Source organism: Triticum aestivum, chromosome 6B (genome assembly GCF_018294505.1).
Source record: "Triticum aestivum cultivar Chinese Spring chromosome 6B, IWGSC CS RefSeq v2.1, whole genome shotgun sequence".
Taxonomy (NCBI): Eukaryota; Viridiplantae; Streptophyta; class Magnoliopsida; order Poales; family Poaceae; genus Triticum; species Triticum aestivum.
Genome location: NC_057810.1, coordinates 683,833,208 through 683,853,210, shown reverse-complemented (window position 1 = coordinate 683,853,210; position 20,003 = coordinate 683,833,208). Strand labels below are relative to the sequence as shown.

The 20,003-nt window shown below is 48.5% G+C and overlaps 1 pseudogene; it reads right to left on the bottom strand.

Annotated features, from left to right (window-relative positions):
* Positions 1 to 9,957: 9,957 nt before the first annotated feature.
* LOC123139617 (uncharacterized) lies at positions 9,958 to 15,317 on the bottom strand (annotated as a pseudogene).
* Between the last annotated feature and the right edge of the window lie 4,686 nt (positions 15,318 to 20,003).

Below are 20,003 nucleotides of genomic sequence, written 5' to 3'. Positions count from 1 at the left end.
TCATTTGAGCTGAAGCATGCATCTAACCACATGAGAGATGATATATATACATCCTGCTTTTCAACCCGCACCAGTGTTTGCTGCACTTATGTCTGTCATGAGTGGTCTATCTGCAACATATACAAATTAAACAATTATACTTACAAGTGCAAATGTCGCTGGATCACTACCTTCAATTAACTTTAATTAATGGAGTACGTCCTTCGGTCCTTTCATGCCACCCTAAATGGGAGGATGTCTCCACAAAAGTTGGCCCATGAACAATTTGTTTAAGCCACTAGTTTGTTCATTAATATTTAACCAAATGCATCACTTTAAATTAGCTGCTAAGCACAAGAAGCTTTAGGTTTTTGTGTTTGGTCACAGGTGCCGCGTGCATTGCCCAGTCCTGGAAAGTTGGGTGCCGGTCTGTCTAGTCTAGCCAACGGCTTAGGTGCGACCGAACCCTAAACCCTAGGGAACCTGGATCTTCTGAAAGCTTCTACTACATGTGGGGCTGGATAAGTTGGATTTAATGATGTGGAGGGTTTCAGCGTGTTTAGCTTCTGAAATGAAATACACGAACAAAGAGAACTAAGAGCATCTCTAACGGAACTCAAAAAAATGGTTAACTCCTCAAAAGATTCCATTTTGAGAGGGTCAGCCACGGCTAATCAAAGGCTCACAAGGTTAACTCAGGAGTTAAGGGCATCTCCAGCCGCGCCCCCAACTGGCCCTCCTCAGCCGATTTTGCCGCGCCGGCAACAAAAAAAGGCCCCAGTCGCGCCCCCAGAAGCCCGTTTTTCGCCGGCTCGGGCCAAAACTGGTGCCGGCGGATCCAGGCCGAACCCGGCGCCCTGGGGGGCGCTTGGGGAGCCGGCGCAAGCGAAAAGGCGCGTGGGCCCGCCCTGGAAGCGACCCGAGGGTCTTTTCCCGCCGTTTCTTGACACTTTCCCCTCGCATCTCTCCCACTCGCTCGCCTTCCTCCCGCCATTCTATCCCTTTCTCCCGCTCGCTCGCCTTCCATCCGCCAAACCCCCTCCCGCTCGCCGCGAAGAAGCACGCCATGCCGCCGAAAAAGTACGCCATGCCGCGCGCGGCGGCAACCGTGACTGGCGCCGTGGCCCAGCCGAAGCCGAGGAAGCCGCGGGCGCCGCCATCAAAGCCACCAGGCCCGTCGAACGCCGAGTGGAGGGTGGAAGTTCAGCAGCGCGAAGCGGTCACCGCCGACAGGCGGAACAGGGCCATAGCCAAGAAGGCCCACGACACCGCGGCACGCACGGCGGCGTCTTCCTCATCGGTCGACCAGGCGGGGATGAACCCACCCGTCGTCAGCCACGCCCAGTACGCGCCCTGGGGATAGCAAGGCGCCGGATCTCCATGGGGTTCATCGTGGCCCGGCTGCTACGCCGACGGCGACGCGCACGGCGGGTTCAACCCAAACGTGACCTTCCCTCATGGTCACCCCGCTACGCGCACGCCCTCGCCCGCCTTCGTCAGCGTGCAGTATCCTCCATACAACTACTCGCCGCCCGCCTCCTACGCGTCCACACCGACGCCCCATCTCTACCGCGGACCACTACCCTTCTCGCACCTCGGCGACACCGACGACACGGGAGCCGACATGGATGACATCATCGCGACAGGATCAACCGCGGCCGCCGAGTCTCCCGGGTTCGCCACCCAGGACGAGGTGGTGGACCTCAACGGCGACATGGAGGCCGAGCTCGGCTACGTCTACGGCGACGACGCGCAGGAACCCGAGGAGGAGGAGGACGAGGAGGAGGAGGAGGAGGAGGAACCGGCCCCTGTTCCGACGAAGGGGCGCCAGAAGAAGAAGAAGCGGGCGGCTAGGTCAGGCGAACCGCGCATCAAGTGGACGTCCAAGGAGGAGGAATGCCTCGCCGAAGCATGGAAAGTCGTCTGCCTCGACCCGACCACCGGCGCGAACCAGAGCTTGGACACGTACTGGGACCGCATCAAGGCCGAGTTCGACGAGCGGAAGCTCGTCGACCCCTACTTCAAAGGCGTGTACATGCAGCGCGGCTCCAAGGCGATGGCGAACCATTGGGGGCGTATCCAGTTGGCGTGCAACAAATGGCATGGAATCGTCGAGGAGGTCGCGGCTCGCCCGGAGAGCGGCGCCAGCATTGAGGATCAGGTACGCACGCCGTTCGCCCGCATATCTTCGTCCCCTACGCCCCGCCAACTGTTTGTCTCTCCGCGCAGCTGCTGCGTATGTTCGCCATGTATCGGGGCGACAACCAAGACGCCGACTTCAAGCACCTCCACGTCTACAAGCGCATTGACAAGTGCGAGAAGTGGGCGGAAGTCCGGCGTGCCCTCGACAAGGCCAAGGAGACATACAAGCCAGACGCGACGACTCCGGGCGCGTCAGAGGGACGGCCGGACGGCCACAAGTTGGCAAAGAAGGGGAAAAGTGCCGACGCGGCAACCGCGCGAGTGCAGGAGTCCATCGAGCATTGCCTCGCCGACGCCCAGGCCCGGGCCGTCCTACGCGAAGAGAAGACCGAGGCGCGGTGGTCGTCGCTTATGAAGAACAACGCCATCAAGCTCGACCTGCTCCGGACGAACGTCGCCGCGAAGAAGAGGAACACCGACATGGCTTTTCTGATGAGCGGGGCGGACATGCTCCAGAGCAACGACGAGAAGCTCAAGGCGTGGTACCTGGTGCAGCGCGGCCTCATCCTGAACGAGCTGCCGACGGCAACGCCGACGACGCCGATGACGCCCACGACCACACGGACGCCAAGCCCGGACGGCGCCTCTACATCGCCGCCCAGCAGTGCCGAAGCCGCGCCGACGCAGCCCTGCGACGAAGCAGGTCCGACACCGACGAGCCCGCGCACGCCGACTCCGCCAACGCCTGGAGCCGACCAAGCCGAGTGATTCGTTGCGCACGGCGCCTCTCTGTTTTTTGTAACGCCAGACTACGTCCGATCGCCGGATTTGCGGCGTCTTTTGAGAGCGGGAACGACCAAGTTTGAATTTCCCGCATCCTGGGGCCGGCGCGTGGGGGCGTGACTGGGAGCTAGGTCGCCCCCAGGGGCCGAACTAGCGCCGGCACGCCCCCAGGCCGCTCTATTTAGGCGCCCTGGGGGGCCGAACGGCTGGAGATGCCCTAAGTCTCAAGTTCCCCCCACTCTCTATTTTGAGCAGCGGCCACCAACTCTCATCAAAAGCTTCCTTTTCTCCTCTCCCACGCACATGGCGCCTCTCCGGCCTCCGCCACTACAACCACCAGGCTGCCTGAGAATGGAACTGTTGGCCGCCTTCGCACTCTGGTGAACACTCCTGCTGGCATTTGACACCGACGCCAAGGAAGCGGCTTATGACGAAGACAGTCTTGCGCTCCACTACGTCCCACGAGGACTGGCGGCAAGGCCGCGCCATTCGTGAAGACGACCGGCCACCCTCCAGTTGCTTTGGCCATCACCAAGCATACAAGGAAGCTGACGTCGGTGGGCAAGTCCCTAGACAAGGCAATGGCGAAGAAGAGGAAAAAGCCATCCACTCCAACGTCTCCTCTTCCGTCTCCGACCACTCCACTCACCTCCTCCGCCAACACCTACAACCACCGCAACCGCCGACAAGGATCATGCCCACCAAGTGTCTGACACAATTCCTGAAAGGTAAAAAATAGCTTTTTTGTTTTTGTTTTGTTGATGAATTTTTGTGATGCAATGCGACGATGATTGCATGACATGTTGGTTCTTGGTGGTTTAGTGTAGATGAATATGATGTTACAAGTTTCATGTCTCAATTTGATGAATCGCACATACTCGAACTTGATGACATATCGATGTCTATGGCTGATGATCATGAGAGGGAGCTGGGGCTTCTGGCTTTGATGATAGGGTTAGGTGAGTAGTCTGGGTATGTGGCCCAGGTAGCACCCCTGCATCATTTGGATAGGAGTAGTGGCATATGTTGCTAAGATGGCGGATTCAGGCATATTGTTGTAATACTTTGTAAGGTCCTCGAGAATAATCAATAAAATGGTCGTATGCATCTCCCAGATGCAGAGGCCGGGGGTCATCCTCCTTTTCTAAAAAAAATGAGAGGGAGGAGGATGACCCTGAAGCGGAGGAGGTCAATGAGCCTGTGGAGACACAAACAAGTGTGTAGAAGACAAGATCAGTGAACTATCGTAGCCAAGAAGACATTGCTTTGTGTTTTGCTTGGATGAATGCGTCCTTTGGTGTCTAGGTTTGTACTCATGAAATGAATGAGAGGTTTTGACAAAGAATTGAAGAGTACTACTTGAGCAATGTGGTTGTTCCTTCCAACTGTGCTCAAGGTTCTATTGCCCACCGGTGGGGTGTGATCCAAGATCAATGCAATCGATGATTTGGTTGTGTTGACCAAGTCAACCTCACCACCGAGTGGGGTGACAATCAATGAGTATGTGTCTATCATCCAAGTCCTATACAAGCAACACAACAAGAATGGTGGTTGCAAACCGTTCGTGTTGCACCATTGGTACAAGGAGCTAGTTGGCCATGGTAAGTGGATAAGGATAAACTTCAAAACCACTACATAGAGGGCAATAATTAGCATATCGGTTGATGCTAACGACATGCATGATGAAAATCCTCACACTAGGCCAAATGGGCAAAAGATCGCAGAAGAGGGAAAGCAAAATGCAGGCGTCGACGTGTACCAAGAGGAGCTTTGTGCTATGATCGAGACCAAGAAAGCATTGGCAGCAGAAAGGAAGGTAGAGAATATAGCAAGGTCAAACGAGCTCATGTTCATGGAGGATTAGAAGTGGAGAAAAAAGGTGGCAGCTGAAGCGAGGAAGGTGGAAGTGGAAGATACGGGATTGCACTCGAGGAGGACAGACTTGCAAAAGAGAAGAAGGCAGAAGAGTGTGCTATCATGTTCATGGATCCGAGCACGATGGATGACACGACAAAGCAATATTGGCAACTCACTCGTGGTGAGATTTTTGCCAAGTTGATATATGCCAGGTGGTGATGGTGGTGGTGATTGTGTCCGCCATGGTGATTGCTGGCCGTGGTAATGGTGGTGGTGATGCTGGGCATGGGAGTGCTTGATTTTGTGTAACATGAAATTGATAGGGGTTGGTCCAAGACATAAGACACGCTATGTGGTGTTTTTTTTTTGATAAACTTGATCGATTTGGTGGCTTTTGGATGAAGTATATGCATGTTTTAAATTGAGTTACTGGATTGGATTAATTATATGTATATCTGTAGTCAAATTGTTGTATATGGTGCATTTGAATCATTCATACTGTTGATGAAATATGGTGCATTTGTTTCAAATGTACATGCCCAATAATGAAAGAAATTGGACATTCTTTTTAGAAAGTTACAGGATAGGGGTTCGGCCAGAGATGCTCCAAGGCAGGCACCATATGCGAGTTGCCCGTAAATTTTTTCTACATGAGCCGATTTCTTCGTCCTCCTCCTTCATGGCGCCATTTCCTAACTCCCTCTGCCTTTTTTTAACAAACTGCCATCTTGAGAGCGTCATGGATCAGGGTGGACACGGTCCGGGCCGGTCCGGTCCCTGACCGAGCTGTCCTTTGGACCGGCCGTGGGCGGTCCGGACCGGACCGGACCGAGCAGCGTCACGGTCCTGTTTCCCGGGACCGGACCGGCAGGGACGAAGCCCGAGCCGGACCGAGCGGCTCGTTTGGACCGGCCGGAGTTCACCACAGAGCACGCGCCGGAGCATGGCGACGGGGGGAGAGCGCTGGAGGCAGCGGAGCTCGACGTGGAGATGTCAGGCAGCTTTGGAAGAGTCAGAGGGAGCTAGAGGAGTCAAGAACATCACCAGAGCGAGCTCATCGACGACGAATTTGGCACGACGGCCGATGGATGGAGATGAAAAAGACAATGCCCGATGTGGCGATGCAGGTCCTCCCACGTCGTTTTCGTTGGTGCATACGACAGATCCGAGTGGGGCGCGTCCAGTGGACATAGTTTCCAGGGCCAGCGAGTCGAGTGGCCGCGCGGACGACGGCCCCCGCGGCGGCGGACATGAACGGCGACAGTTTCTTGCGCCCCCGCCATGCCTGGGTCGCCACACACTCGCCACAGCCCCGCCACGCCCCCGCCTCGCCCCCACCATGCCGCGCGCACGCCCCAGCCACGCCCCACTCGGTGCTCACCATGCCGCCGCCATGCTCCCGCCACGCACCCGCCATGCCGATGCTTCGGTTTCTCGGTCCTGCGAGCTGGCTCGGTGAAAGCCCGGACCGGACCGACAAACTTTCGGGCCAGATTCTGCAGCTCGGACCGGCTGTTTTTTCCATCGGGCTAGGACCGAGCTGGCCCGGACCGAGCGGGCCACGAGCCGGTCCGAAAGACCGCTCGTGTCGTCCACCCTGAGTCATGGACTACATTCTTTAGCTACAGCACTTATCCTTGCCTTCCAAAAGGTGGCTAGCTAGCCCCATCAATCATCTAGTTATCATTGAGCATGTTTCAGAAACAGTGGGTGTGTATACTATGCAGGTTCTTTCTTGTTAGTTATAACTTAGGACTTGCTATGCAGAGGCCGGGCGTCACTCGTCATGTTTGTTATCCACTTGATGGTATATTTTGAGTTAATAAAGGCACCCTTCTTTATTGAAAAAATGTTATAATTAGGACTGTCTTCCGATCAAACAAATTGGTGGTTCTATTTGGAGGTTGTCGTCAGGTTAATGAAAATCGTGATCTGTAATTGTGCAAGCCCACACGAGACTGATCGATCAAGAGGCAGGCAGCAACTCACATATGTTGCTTGAAATCGTATTGCCAAGAATATTAGCACATCAACGCTATGTCATGTGCCCACTGAGTGAGCTGACATGAAATTTACAAAGTAATTCTGGCAGCCTGCAGCCGCCGTGTCTACCTAGCTAGCTAGTCAGTTCTAGACAGAGACCATCGATCAAGAGAGGAAATAAAGAAGAATTTGCTCCATCAATGGTGCCTAGGGCTGTGATCTTTTGGACCATAGTAGTCCTCATGAAACTCCGGCAACTTATGCGCCGCCGCACTAACTTCATCTGCAGCAACGTGGACGCTCCTCTTTGTCTCGCTTGTCGAGCCAGCAGATCCCTCGATGGCATTGGTCCCAATCGGTTTCTGCATTGACGACACTGACTTGCCACCGCTGCTGCTGAGTGATGCCCGCGCCTCTGCATCTAGCCGGATGGCTTCAGCCTCTGTGGCCGCCATCAGTACCAGAACCAAGATCATAGCTGCAGCCAGTGTCAAGTATCTGGAACTGCAACTCCTCATCTTGTGAGAGATCAATGTCATTGACTAGCTGGAGATTATACTTCAGTGAGTTTTAGCTCAGAAGAGGGTGTAGAGAGGAGAGGTTAGCTAGGCTAATGAAGTCGTTTGAACTGAAGCATGCATCTAACCTCGTGAGAGATGGTATATATGCATTCAGCTTTGCAACCCGTCCCGGTGTTTGCTACACTAATGTCTGTGAGGAGTGGTTTATCAACAGCATATACAAATTAAACCACTATTTCTTAGTGCAAATGTCTCTGGATCACTGCAACTAATTAACTTGAATATATAGAGACCGTCCTTGCATGCCACCCTAAATGGGAGGATGTTTCCACGAAAGTTGGGCCATGAACAATTTGGTTAAGCCACTAGTTTGTTCCTTAGTACTTAACCAAATACTACAACACTTTAAATTAACTACTAAGCACAAGAAGCTTTAGGTTCTTGTGTTTGGTTCCAGGTGCCGCACGCATTGCCCGGTCCTGGAAGGTTGGGTGCCGGTCTGTCTAGTCTAGCTAACGACGTTGGTGCATTGACAGAGGCTACGTCTTATGAAAGCGTCTACGGGGAGAAGAGAATATCATGGCAGTTATGTTGGATTAATCTGCGGACATGCTTTGGATGTACTCCCTCCGTTCCGAAATAGATGACCCAACTTTGTACTAACGTACTAAAGTTAGTACAAAGTTGGGTCATCTATTTCGGAACGGAGGGAGTAGCTTTTACGTGCTTAGAATGGTAGCTGGCTCTAGCTCTGTACATGTTCTATATTTTGTTTTCCTGGTAATCATATAGCTCCTGTTTGAACTAAATATACTTCCCTCCAATCGGAAATAAGTGGACACTTATTTCCGATCGGAGGGAGTACCAGAGAGCACAACACACACAATATACAACATGACCGTAGTATGTTATTTCTGGCTTTCTACTCCCTCCGTTTCTAAATATAAGACCTGTTATAGAGATTTCAATATGGACTACGTACGGAGCAAAATGAGTGAATCTACATTCTAAAACATGTCTATATACATCTGTATGTACCCCGTATTGAAATCTCTAAAAAATATTATATTTAGAAACGGAGGTAGTAATGATTAAGTACCAGGCGAGGGCAGGGGGGTGTTCACAAAAAGAACACTACCATGTTATTTTCTCTTCTTGTTTTTTGCCTTTGTTGCCGACCCTCTCTTGCTTTTCTGCACACATTACCTATCTTGAGAACGTCATGTACTGCATTCTTTATTGCCAACACTTATCCTTGCATTGCAAAAGGTGGCTAAGCTCAATCAATCATCTACTCCCTCCGTTCCTAAATATAAGTCTTTGTAGAAATTCCACTAGATAGACTACATACGGAGCAAAATGAATGAATCTACAGTTAAAATACATATACATACATTCGTATGTGGTTCATAGCGGAATCTTTACAAAGACTTATATTTAGGAACGGAGGAACTAGTTATCATTGAGCATGTGCGAAATAGTGGTTGTACGTAGCTTTGGATAATCTAGTGCACCGTCCTGCCCGAACGTAAAGTGTTGTAGTACACCAAAACTGTGTCTTCTCCGGCTTACAGACATGCAGAAGTGGAATTGAGCTTCATAGTTGCTAACTTGCTATAGCTATCATGATGTGATCACTGCTTCAGCTTACATGAAATTCTAGCTGCTTCGCATCTAACCTCATGAGAGATGGTATATATACATCGTCTGCGACTAAGTAGCTCTACTCCGGTTGTTCTATTTTTTGTCAGCGGTGCCTAGGACTGTGAACACTTGGAACATAATAGTCTTCGTGGAACTCCGGCAACCCATGGGCCACCGCCTTAGCATGGCTCGCAGCACCGGCGTTTCTCATCGTCTTGCCTTCTGATCCAGCAAAACTCTTAGCCACATCGTCGATTGGTTTCTGCAATCATGAACACAGGACAGTTAATTAGCATCTGCAGAAAGAATCATCCAAAGATTCAGACAACGGAACAGAAGATCAGAATCACTGCTTACATTGACCACTGAGACTTTGTGAAGTCAAACACAATGCCAACCCAAAATGCGACAACAGAGAACAACCAGGTTGGACAGAGGAATAAAGTGGGCTGGACTACAAGCATATGACGTCAGCCGACGTCAACTGAAACCAACCCTTTTACAAATAATAACCCCTGGCTAGCTCAACCAATCATCGAGTTATGATTGAGCTAGTCTGGGTGGAGGATATATACTTTAGCTCAGCCGTACGGCCGGGCACAAAGTACAGCAGTACTTGGGCGAACAACACTGCAGCATATCCGGCAACGCTTCCACTGATGAGGTTGGTATTCGCTACGAACTCGGAATGATGTCCGTAGATCAACCCCCAGGCGTAGTGGTGTTGTTTGTATTTGACGCAATGTGGCTGATCTGCGTTTTGATTTTCGGTTTATGTTTTTTTTCGTCCTTGGGCGAAATGGCCGAATTTCGGAAATTTCAAATTTTTCGGCAAAATCTCGGACGAAATTGCAAAATCAAAATTTGAAAATTTGCCCAAAATTCGACCGAAATTTGGCCGAAATTCGGCCAAAATTCAAACAAAATTTGAAATAAAACAAAGCATAAACATATCAGTGCAACAACCATCAGGATGGATCGAATAAACTTCAGCAAATAAGCTCTAGGGATTAATAAAACTGCATCTGTCCAACATAACAGGCACACCTTAGTTATAAAGTTGCCTCCAACATAACCCTTAACAGTCCAACTTCAACCATCACAGCGTAGTTCAGAGTTTAAATAGTCCGTTACAGCCAACAAACTTAAATGATTACACAGAAACAACAGCCCCAAAAGACAACCATCAAAGCATGACACTGAAACAGCAGCTCCAAGCTTGCCTACATCCAAAAGCTTCTTGATATCCCTGGATATTCTTCACATGCCATTACTGGTTTAGAGAAAATAGAGGAAGGGTTAGGATGGAGGTAGTCTGCATGGGAATTATCTTCTGCCACTTTGTGCAACAAAAAATAAAATGGATTATCAGGAGAAGTAGCTAGTAGAACAATATTCAAATGTTATGCATGCTCATGAATGAAATAACAATTCTACTACAGCAATATAGTTTTTATTCACCAAAAAGCTTCAAGAGCAAAGGTTATGGCTCCATATACTAGAATGATGAATTTTAGTTTATAGTTTGTACTCCAGCACAACAAAACTCTAAGGATACAAAGAAAGCAACATAGACACAAACAGCCCGCTGTTGGCTTGGACTAGCCATTTTTCAATTGTCACACAGAAGGAAAATCCACGGTGAAAAATATGAATCAAAAATCATGCATAAGCACAAGGTATTGCAGGATAAATATAGTGGTAACATACCTATAAAACAGTAGCTCCAAGCTTGCATACATCCAAAAGCTTCTTGATATCCTAGTTCTTCATGTGGCATTTTTGGTTTAGAGAAAACAAAGATAGGATCAGGATGGATGTAGTTCAACATCAAAATTTTCTTTTTCCACTTTGTGCATAATCAAATAAAATGGACTAACAGAGAACATCACTACTAGGTGATCGGTAGCAATCAGAACAACACTGATAGGTGGCAATTACAATAGCAATACAAGAAGATAAGTGGCAACACTGATAAGTATAGCAACTACAACAACAATACAAGAAGATAAGTGGCAACTATAACACTACAAGGTGATAATTGACAAGTAGCAATTAGAGCAGCAGTACTGATCATACACAGTGAGGTAAACATTAGAGCACCATAACAATTAAATATCAACCTACTTAAATAAAGAAATGCACATCAAGCTATTTGCTTCAAACATATAAAACATGAAGCTAAAATTTTGAAGCGGAGACGCCGAAAATAAGAGACTTACCAAATCTACGAGTAGAGGCTGTTCACTTCCTTGGTCTTCTTCCTAACTAGTCGTCCAGATCTACGAGCCTCCAAATTGCCAACACTTGCTGCTGTCTCCTTTTCAGCTTGTACTTGTGTCTCTTCTTCCACTTGCATTTGTGTCTCTTGCTGATCTTGTTGATCATCCTCATCATCCTCACTCACCCCATCATCATCCTCACTCTCATTATCAACATACTCATTCTCTTCATCGTCATCCTCACTCTCAGTTTCGACATACTCATTCTCCTCATCATGATTCCTCTTTCTTTTCTTCTTATTACCTTTTGTACCAACATAAGAATCCTTCCTGCTTGAGTTGAGACGCCTTATTTTCTCAAAAACAGCACTGGCTGCATCAGCTCCATCCACAATTGGATCCTCTTCATCCTCATTCAGCCACTCCATTATTGGATTTGCTTCATCAAACATTGTTGTGTCCAGCAGCAGTGCACTTGGATCAACTTCATTATCTATATCTTTCTCTTGATCTTCTTCAGCATGTATCTTCAAAGTTTGAATAGTAACCAAGTAAATTATATGACATGCAAGGACAATACAAGGTTGACAAAGAAAGTAAAATGAGTTTGTTTATACCTTTAGGTTGTAGCGGACAGAAACTAGCTTGTGGAGCTTGTCATATAAAAGACGATTTCTTTGCTTTGTGTGCACCAAAGCAAAGGCGCTCCAATTCCTCTCACACCCACTCGATGAGACACATTGTGAGCAAATTCTCATTGCACACTTCTGCAATGCAGGAACATCCCCTCCAAATTGAAACCACCATTGGGCTGCAAGATATCACCAATGAAATTTTCAGAATTGCAAACCAAAAGGAGATGAAAATTCTAAAACTAAAGGACCATCTCTTACTTGGCTCCATTCTCGCCGCAGCTTCTTCTGCTAATCTGGTCCCAAACCTCCCTTGGCACTCCCTAAACTTACTTACTTCATCAATGGCTGAAAGAGCACTCTTTGGATCTAATATCTTCGCTATCGCATCTGTTAGTGAGGTAGCATAATCTGTATGGTTGCAAAGGTTGAGCTTGTAATGTGTATATGGATCAAGGACGGCAGCTGCATAAAAATAGAGCAACGTGAATTAAAAACAGAAAAAAGAGAAATATAAATTTTGAAAGTCCATTCATTTATGAATACCTGCAACCATAAATGTATCTTCTTCCATTGCCTCTATCCTCTTGCCCACCTTGCGCATGAAACTAAGGTACAACCTTGATGTAGGGCCTAGATGTGCTTCCATCTGTTGTATAGCGAGCATCATACTTTTCTTGAATCCGGAAAGAGTGCATTGTTTCTGTGTATCAGCATACCTCATGGCCTTATAAAGTGGCCTCAACGAACCCAATACCCACTCTAGTGTGTTCCACCAAACATTACTGGACAAACATTCTTCAGCAAACACATATCCAGGCTCATACCTCCACTGACACTCCTTCCAATCAGTCGAAACCATCCACTCCCTAAATTTATCTTTCTTCAAATGGTAACTCTCAAGGAACATGAAGACAGTCCCAAAACGGGTGGCATTTGGTCTAATTAGTTCACCACCTATGTTCTTCTTCATGTTATCATGTAGGTTATTGTGCTTATGCAAGAACCTACAGATTGTCTTGGCACTCTTGACTATCACATCAACCTCGGGAAATTTGGCTATATCTTTTAACATAAGATTGACGGTGTGGGCAGCACACGGTTGCCAAACAATATGAGAGTATTTTGGTTCTTCTATAAGGGTTTTGCAAGCTTTCTTATAGTTGGACCCATTATCGGTTACTATTTGAACAATATGTTCATGGCCTATCTCTTCTACAACCTTCTCAATCTCTCTATAGATAAAGTCTGCAAAATTATGTAAAATGCATATACCTAATTAGAACAAAGCAAGTATTTTAAGAACACAAGACAATTGTAAGACAGATCCAAGAATTGAACAAGCAAGTATTGTAGGAACATATGTAAAATGCATATATACCTAATTAGAACAAGGCATTGAGAACATAAAACAATCCTAAAACAGATCCAAGTATTTAAGAAGCAAGTATTCTAAGAACATATGTGAAATGCATGTATAGGACAAATACAAGTGTTCAAGGAGCAAGTAAAATGCGAAGAAGGGGAGGAAGAAGTAACCTGAATTCTGAGTCTGGCCGGATGCATCAATGGTATTGAGGAAGAACATTCGTGTATTACAATATACCATGAAGTTTATGAGGCTCATTCCTGTTGGACCAGTCCAAGAGTCACACATAAGAGTCACACCGAAGTTTTTCCAATCTTGTTTAAATTTTTGAAGAAACGAAGTAGCTTCATCATAGTTAACCTCCAAATATTTCCCATCAATCTCCTTTGCGGTTGGTATAGGAGCAGGCCCTAATTGTTGAGTGATCTTCACAGCAGCTCGGAAGTATGGGCAATCAGCTTTACGTCCAGCAATATCATTGGCATGAAAAAACTTGGACCAAGCTAGGCCAAGTGCATCTCTTGAATTAGGATCCAAAGCACTAGTGATCTTGGGCTGCATAGATACTTTGTTGCTGGATAATTGTTTGTCAAAATAGGCAGTGATACTCCTTTTGCCAACAGAAACCCGCACATCACCCACGCCCCCCTACCAATCCTCCTTTCAACTCTGCGAGAGACATTTGGGTCACGCAAGGCCTCTCTAATATTCATCTGAATTTCTTCTTCTTCATCATCTAGTATGTTAATCACCCCTCCTTTTTGATACAACCCTTCCATAATATTTCTTTCAATTCTCAGCCTGCTATTTTGTTTGTCTCTTTTCTTCCTCCTTGATTCATCCCGACACTCTCTCATTGCATCTCTCACATTTCTTGGCACATTGGGGCAGCTCCTCACATTACCTACAATACCACCAAGGTGCTCCGCGACACGGGTTGCACCTCCACCTTTGTGCTTTAGGTTGCAGTACACACAATCAAAACCCCCATAATACGGCCATGCATGGTTCCAAGGATCATACAAGTTATTATCTTTAATTCCTGCATTGCAAAGTTACAAACAACATCACTTCAATTGAAGCTAGCAAATCAAGATCATGGTTCCATTTGCATCGTGTGAACAAGCAAAGCATAGTAATACCTTTCCAAGATTTTTGGGAATCACTTGCATTTGCATCATGGTTGCCACTACCACTCCTATTTGCATTTCCATTACCTGAAAATCACATGACAAAAGAACAACGGTCAGCTATGAAGAGTAGGTAACTAAGGTAGCCACACTTGCTTACTAGGGTGTCCCCATATGAATGATAAACAAAAACAGTACAGCCCGATCTACTAGAGTGTCACTTGCTTACTTAATGGTATTGCTGACCATTGAAATTAATCATTGGGTCAACATCTACTTACTTAAATAAACACATAACACAACTTCTTTTTTATTGGACGTGCTATAGATCTAAATAAATGATCGATTCAAACATCGGATGCTTCTTCAAATATACAAGCCAGTGGTTGGATGTGATAAAAGACAAGAATCATCTCAATAGCTCAAAACGCAAGCACACAACCCAGATTTATGGAACGATTGTATATTTGAGGATGTTAATAACAAGGTTTGTAACCCACTTTTCTTTTGGACCAAAATAAATACTACCAGATCGTGAGCATCCTTGGTGACTAAAAGCAAAATATGCATGAAAACAGATGTGAATCATAAAAAATTACATGGTAATAGAGCACATCTTGCTTCTTCCATCCTTTGGCAGTCAGGCTCATTAATTGTTGGTTGCCGACTCGTTGTATTCCATGCATATGCAATAGCAAGTAGACGGAAAATCTTTCTAATGCCAGCAGATGCAACAAGTAGAGGGTGAACCCAACTAGCAAGCAAGCAGTCCGATGCAGCAACAAGCAGGAAGCTACTCGTACAACAATCGATCAAGCTGCTTGTAATAGCTAGCTAGCTGTGTACGTACTATTAATCAAGCTGCTTGTAATAGCTATATAGCTTTGTACCGATTGCTGCTTCAACTAGGAAGATATAAACACATCAAGAACATCTGTACCTTCCCAACCAAGAGGACGCCCTCCATGCTGCTGCCGCTGGCCCGTGCTCCTGCCTCAGTTGAACTGGTCGGCTCGCGCACCATCACCTCCGTTGCCGCAGCCGCCGAGCACCATGCCGCCGTCTTGAAGAAGCAATGGACAGGGAGTGGATGGGGTGGATGCGAGGAGACGTGGAGGGCGGCAGGAGGCTAGTGAGCGCCGGCGAGATGCGGAGGACGCGGGAGAAGCAGCGCTGGAGTGAGATGTGTCTGCTCGATGTGCAGCGGCGGCGCCACACACGGGAGGAGCCAGAGGAAATCACGAACTAGGGTTAGGGCGATTGGTTTCGTTGTTTTATGCGACCAGAAGCATAACAGGAAGGCTCTGGAAGCTGGGTCGGGCCAGATAAATTCAAATTGGGCTGAATTGTTCGGCCGAAAGGCCCATATGTCGGGCCCAGGCGAGACGGCCGAAATTCGGCCGAAAATTGTTTTTTTCGGCCGAAAATCAAAACGCAGGGCTGATGAACCATCTGACGAGCACAGGTACATTCCACACACAATCGCGATCAATGTTGCTTGGGCATTCAAACCATAAGTCCGTAAAATATTGTCATTTGTCAATAAGTTAATTAGTACACCAAAACTTTGTCTTCTCCAGCTTACAGAGATGCAGAAGTGGAATTGATCGCATCTAACCTCATGAGAGATGGTATATGTACATCCTCTGGGACTAACCAACTAGCTGCTCTGGGTGTTCAATTTTTTGTCAGTGGTGCCTAGGGCTGTGAACGCTTGGAACATAATAGTCTTCCTGGAACTCCGGCAACCCATGGGCTACTGACCTAGCTTCGATGGCAGTATCAGCGCTCCATGTGCTCTCGCTCGCCGATCCACCGGAACCCTTGACCGCATCATCAATTGGTTTCTGCATTGAGCAACACAAGCAGGTTAATTAGCACCTGCAGAAAGGCTCATCCAAAGATTCAGGCAACGAAACAGAAGATCAGAATCACTACTTACATTGAGCACTGGGTTGCCGCCGCCGCCGCTGCTGACTGACGCCCGGGTCTCTGAGTCTAGCCTGGTGCCTTCAGCCTCCATGGCTGACAGTACTAGAAGCACGATCACAGCTGCAGCCAGTGGCAAGTAGCTGGAAATGGAACTCCTCATCATGTCAGAGATTGATGTCACTGACTACCTAGGGGAGTCAGCTAAGAAGAGAGTGTAGAGAGAGGAGAGGCTAATCAAGTCGTTTGAGCTGAAGTCCGGCGTGCCCTCGACAAGGCCAAGGAGACATACAAGCCAGACGCGATGACTCCGGGCGCGTCAGAGGGACGGCCGGACGGCCACAAGTTGGCAAAGAAGGGGAAAAGTGCCGACGCGGCAACCGCGCGAGTGCAGGAGTCCATCGAGCATTGCCTCGCCGACGCCCAGGCCCGGGCTGTCCTACGCGAAGAGAAGACCGAGGCGTGGTGGTCGTCGCTTATGAAGAACAAAGCCATCAAGCTCGACCTGCTCCGGACGAACGTCGCCGCGAAGAAGAGGAACACCGACATGGCTTTTCTGATGAGCGGGGCGGACATGCTCCAGAGCAACGACGAGAAGCTCAAGGCGTGGTACCTGGTGCAGCGCGGCCTCATCCTGAACGAGCTGCCACCGGCAACGCCGACGACGCCGATGACGCCCACGACCACACGGACGCCAAGCCCGGACGGCGCCTCTACATCGCCGCCCAGCAGTGCCGAAGCCGCGCCGACGCAGCCCTGCGACGAAGCAGCTCCGACACCGACGAGCCCGCGCACGCCGACTCCGCCAACGCCTGGAGCCGACCAAGCCGAGTGATTCGTTGCGCACGGCGCCTCTCTGTTCTTTGTAACGCCAGACTACGTCCGACCGCCGGATTTGCGGCGTCTTTTGAGAGCGGGAACGACCAAGTTTGAATTTCCCGCATCCTGGGGCCGGCGCGTGGGGGCGTGACTGGGAGCTAGGTCGCCCCCAGGGGCCGAACTAGCGCCAGCACGCCCCCAGGCCGCTCTATTTAGGCACCCTGGGGGGCCGAACGGCTGGAGATGCCCTAAGTCTCAAGTTCCCCCCACTCTCTATTTTGAGCAGCGGCCACCAACTCTCATCAAAAGCTTCCTTTTCTCCTCTCCCACGCACATGGCGCCTCTCCGGCCTCCGCCACTACAACCACCAGGCTGCCTGAGAATGGAACTGTTGGCCGCCTTCGCACTCTGGTGAACACTCCTGCTGGCATTTGACACCGACGCCAAGGAAGCGGCTTATGACGAAGACAGTCTTGCGCTCCACTACGTCCCACGAGGACTGGCGGCAAGGCCGCGCCATTCGTGAAGACGACCGGCCACCCTCCAGTTGCTTTGGCCATCACCAAGCATACAAGGAAGCTGACGTCGGTGGGCAAGTCCCTAGACAAGGCAATGGCGAAGAAGAGGAAAAAGCCATCCACTCCAACGTCTCCTCTTCCGTCTCCGACCACTCCACTCACCTCCTCCGCCAACACCTACAACCACCGCAACCGCCGACAAGGATCATGCCCACCAAGTGTCTGACACAATTCCTGAAAGGTAAAAAATAGCTTTTTTGTTTTTGTTTTGTTGATGAATTTTTGTGATGCAATGCGACGATGATTGCATGACATGTTGGTTCTTGGTGGTTTAGTGTAGATGAATATGATGTTACAAGTTTCATGTCTCAATTTGATGAATCGCACATACTCGAACTTGATGACATATCGATGTCTATGGCTGATGATCATGAGAGGGAGCTGGGGCTTCTGGCTTTGATGATAGGGTTAGGTGAGTAGTCTGGGTATGTGGCCCAGGTAGCACCCCTGCATCATTTGGATAGGAGTAGTGGCATATGTTGCTAAGATGGCGGATTCAGGCATATTGTTGTAATACTTTGTAAGGTCCTCGAGAATAATCAATAAAATGGTCGTATGCATCTCCCAGATGCAGAGGCCGGGGGTCATCCTCCTTTTCTAAAAAAAATGAGAGGGAGGAGGATGACCCTGAAGCGGAGGAGGTCAATGAGCCTGTGGAGACACAAACAAGTGTGTAGAAGACAAGATCAGTGAACTATCGTAGCCAAGAAGACATTGCTTTGTGTTTTGCTTGGATGAATGCGTCCTTTGGTGTCTAGGTTTGTACTCATGAAATGAATGAGAGGTTTTGACAAAGAATTGAAGAGTACTACTTGAGCAATGTGGTTGTTCCTTCCAACTGTGCTCAAGGTTCTATTGCCCACCGGTGGGGTGTGATCCAAGATCAATGCAATCGATGATTTGGTTGTGTTGACCAAGTCAACCTCACCACCGAGTGGGGTGACAATCAATGAGTATGTGTCTATCATCCAAGTCCTATACAAGCAACACAACAAGAATGGTGGTTGCAAACCGTTCGTGTTGCACCATTGGTACAAGGAGCTAGTTGGCCATGGTAAGTGGATAAGGATAAACTTCAAAACCACTACATAGAGGGCAATAATTAGCATATCGGTTGATGCTAACGACATGCATGATGAAAATCCTCACACTAGGCCAAATGGGCAAAAGATCGCAGAAGAGGGAAAGCAAAATGCAGGCGTCGACGTGTACCAAGAGGAGCTTTGTGCTATGATCGAGACCAAGAAAGCATTGGCAGCAGAAAGGAAGGTAGAGAATATAGCAAGGTCAAACGAGCTCATGTTCATGGAGGATTAGAAGTGGAGAAAAAAGGTGGCAGCTGAAGCGAGGAAGGTGGAAGTGGAAGATACGGGATTGCACTCGAGGAGGACAGACTTGCAAAAGAGAAGAAGGCAGAAGAGTGTGCTATCATGTTCATGGATCCGAGCACGATGGATGACACGACAAAGCAATATTGGCAACTCACTCGTGGTGAGATTTTTGCCAAGTTGATATATGCCAGGTGGTGATGGTGGTGGTGATTGTGTCCGCCATGGTGATTGCTGGCCGTGGTAATGGTGGTGGTGATGCTGGGCATGGGAGTGCTTGATTTTGTGTAACATGAAATTGATAGGGGTTGGTCCAAGACATAAGACACGCTATGTGGTGTTTTTTTTTGATAAACTTGATCGATTTGGTGGCTTTTGGATGAAGTATATGCATGTTTTAAATTGAGTTACTGGATTGGATTAATTATATGTATATCTGTAGTCAAATTGTTGTATATGGTGCATTTGAATCATTCATACTGTTGATGAAATATGGTGCATTTGTTTCAAATGTACATGCCCAATAATGAAAGAAATTGGACATTCTTTTTAGAAAGTTACAGGATAGGGGTTCGGCCAGAGATGCTCCAAGGCAGGCACCATATGCGAGTTGCCCGTAAATTTTTTCTACATGAGCCGATTTCTTCGTCCTCCTCCTTCATGGCGCCATTTCCTAACTCCCTCTGCCTTTTTTTAACAAACTGCCATCTTGAGAGCGTCATGGATCAGGGTGGACACGGTCCGGGCCGGTCCGGTCCCTGACCGAGCTGTCCTTTGGACCGGCCGTGGGCGGTCCGGACCGGACCGGACCGAGCAGCGTCACGGTCCTGTTTCCCGGGACCGGACCGGCAGGGACGAAGCCCGAGCCGGACCGAGCGGCTCGTTTGGACCGGCCGGAGTTCACCACAGAGCACGCGCCGGAGCATGGCGACGGGGGGAGAGCGCTGGAGGCAGCGGAGCTCGACGTGGAGATGTCAGGCAGCTTTGGAAGAGTCAGAGGGAGCTAGAGGAGTCAAGAACATCACCAGAGCGAGCTCATCGACGACGAATTTGGCACGACGGCCGATGGATGGAGATGAAAAAGACA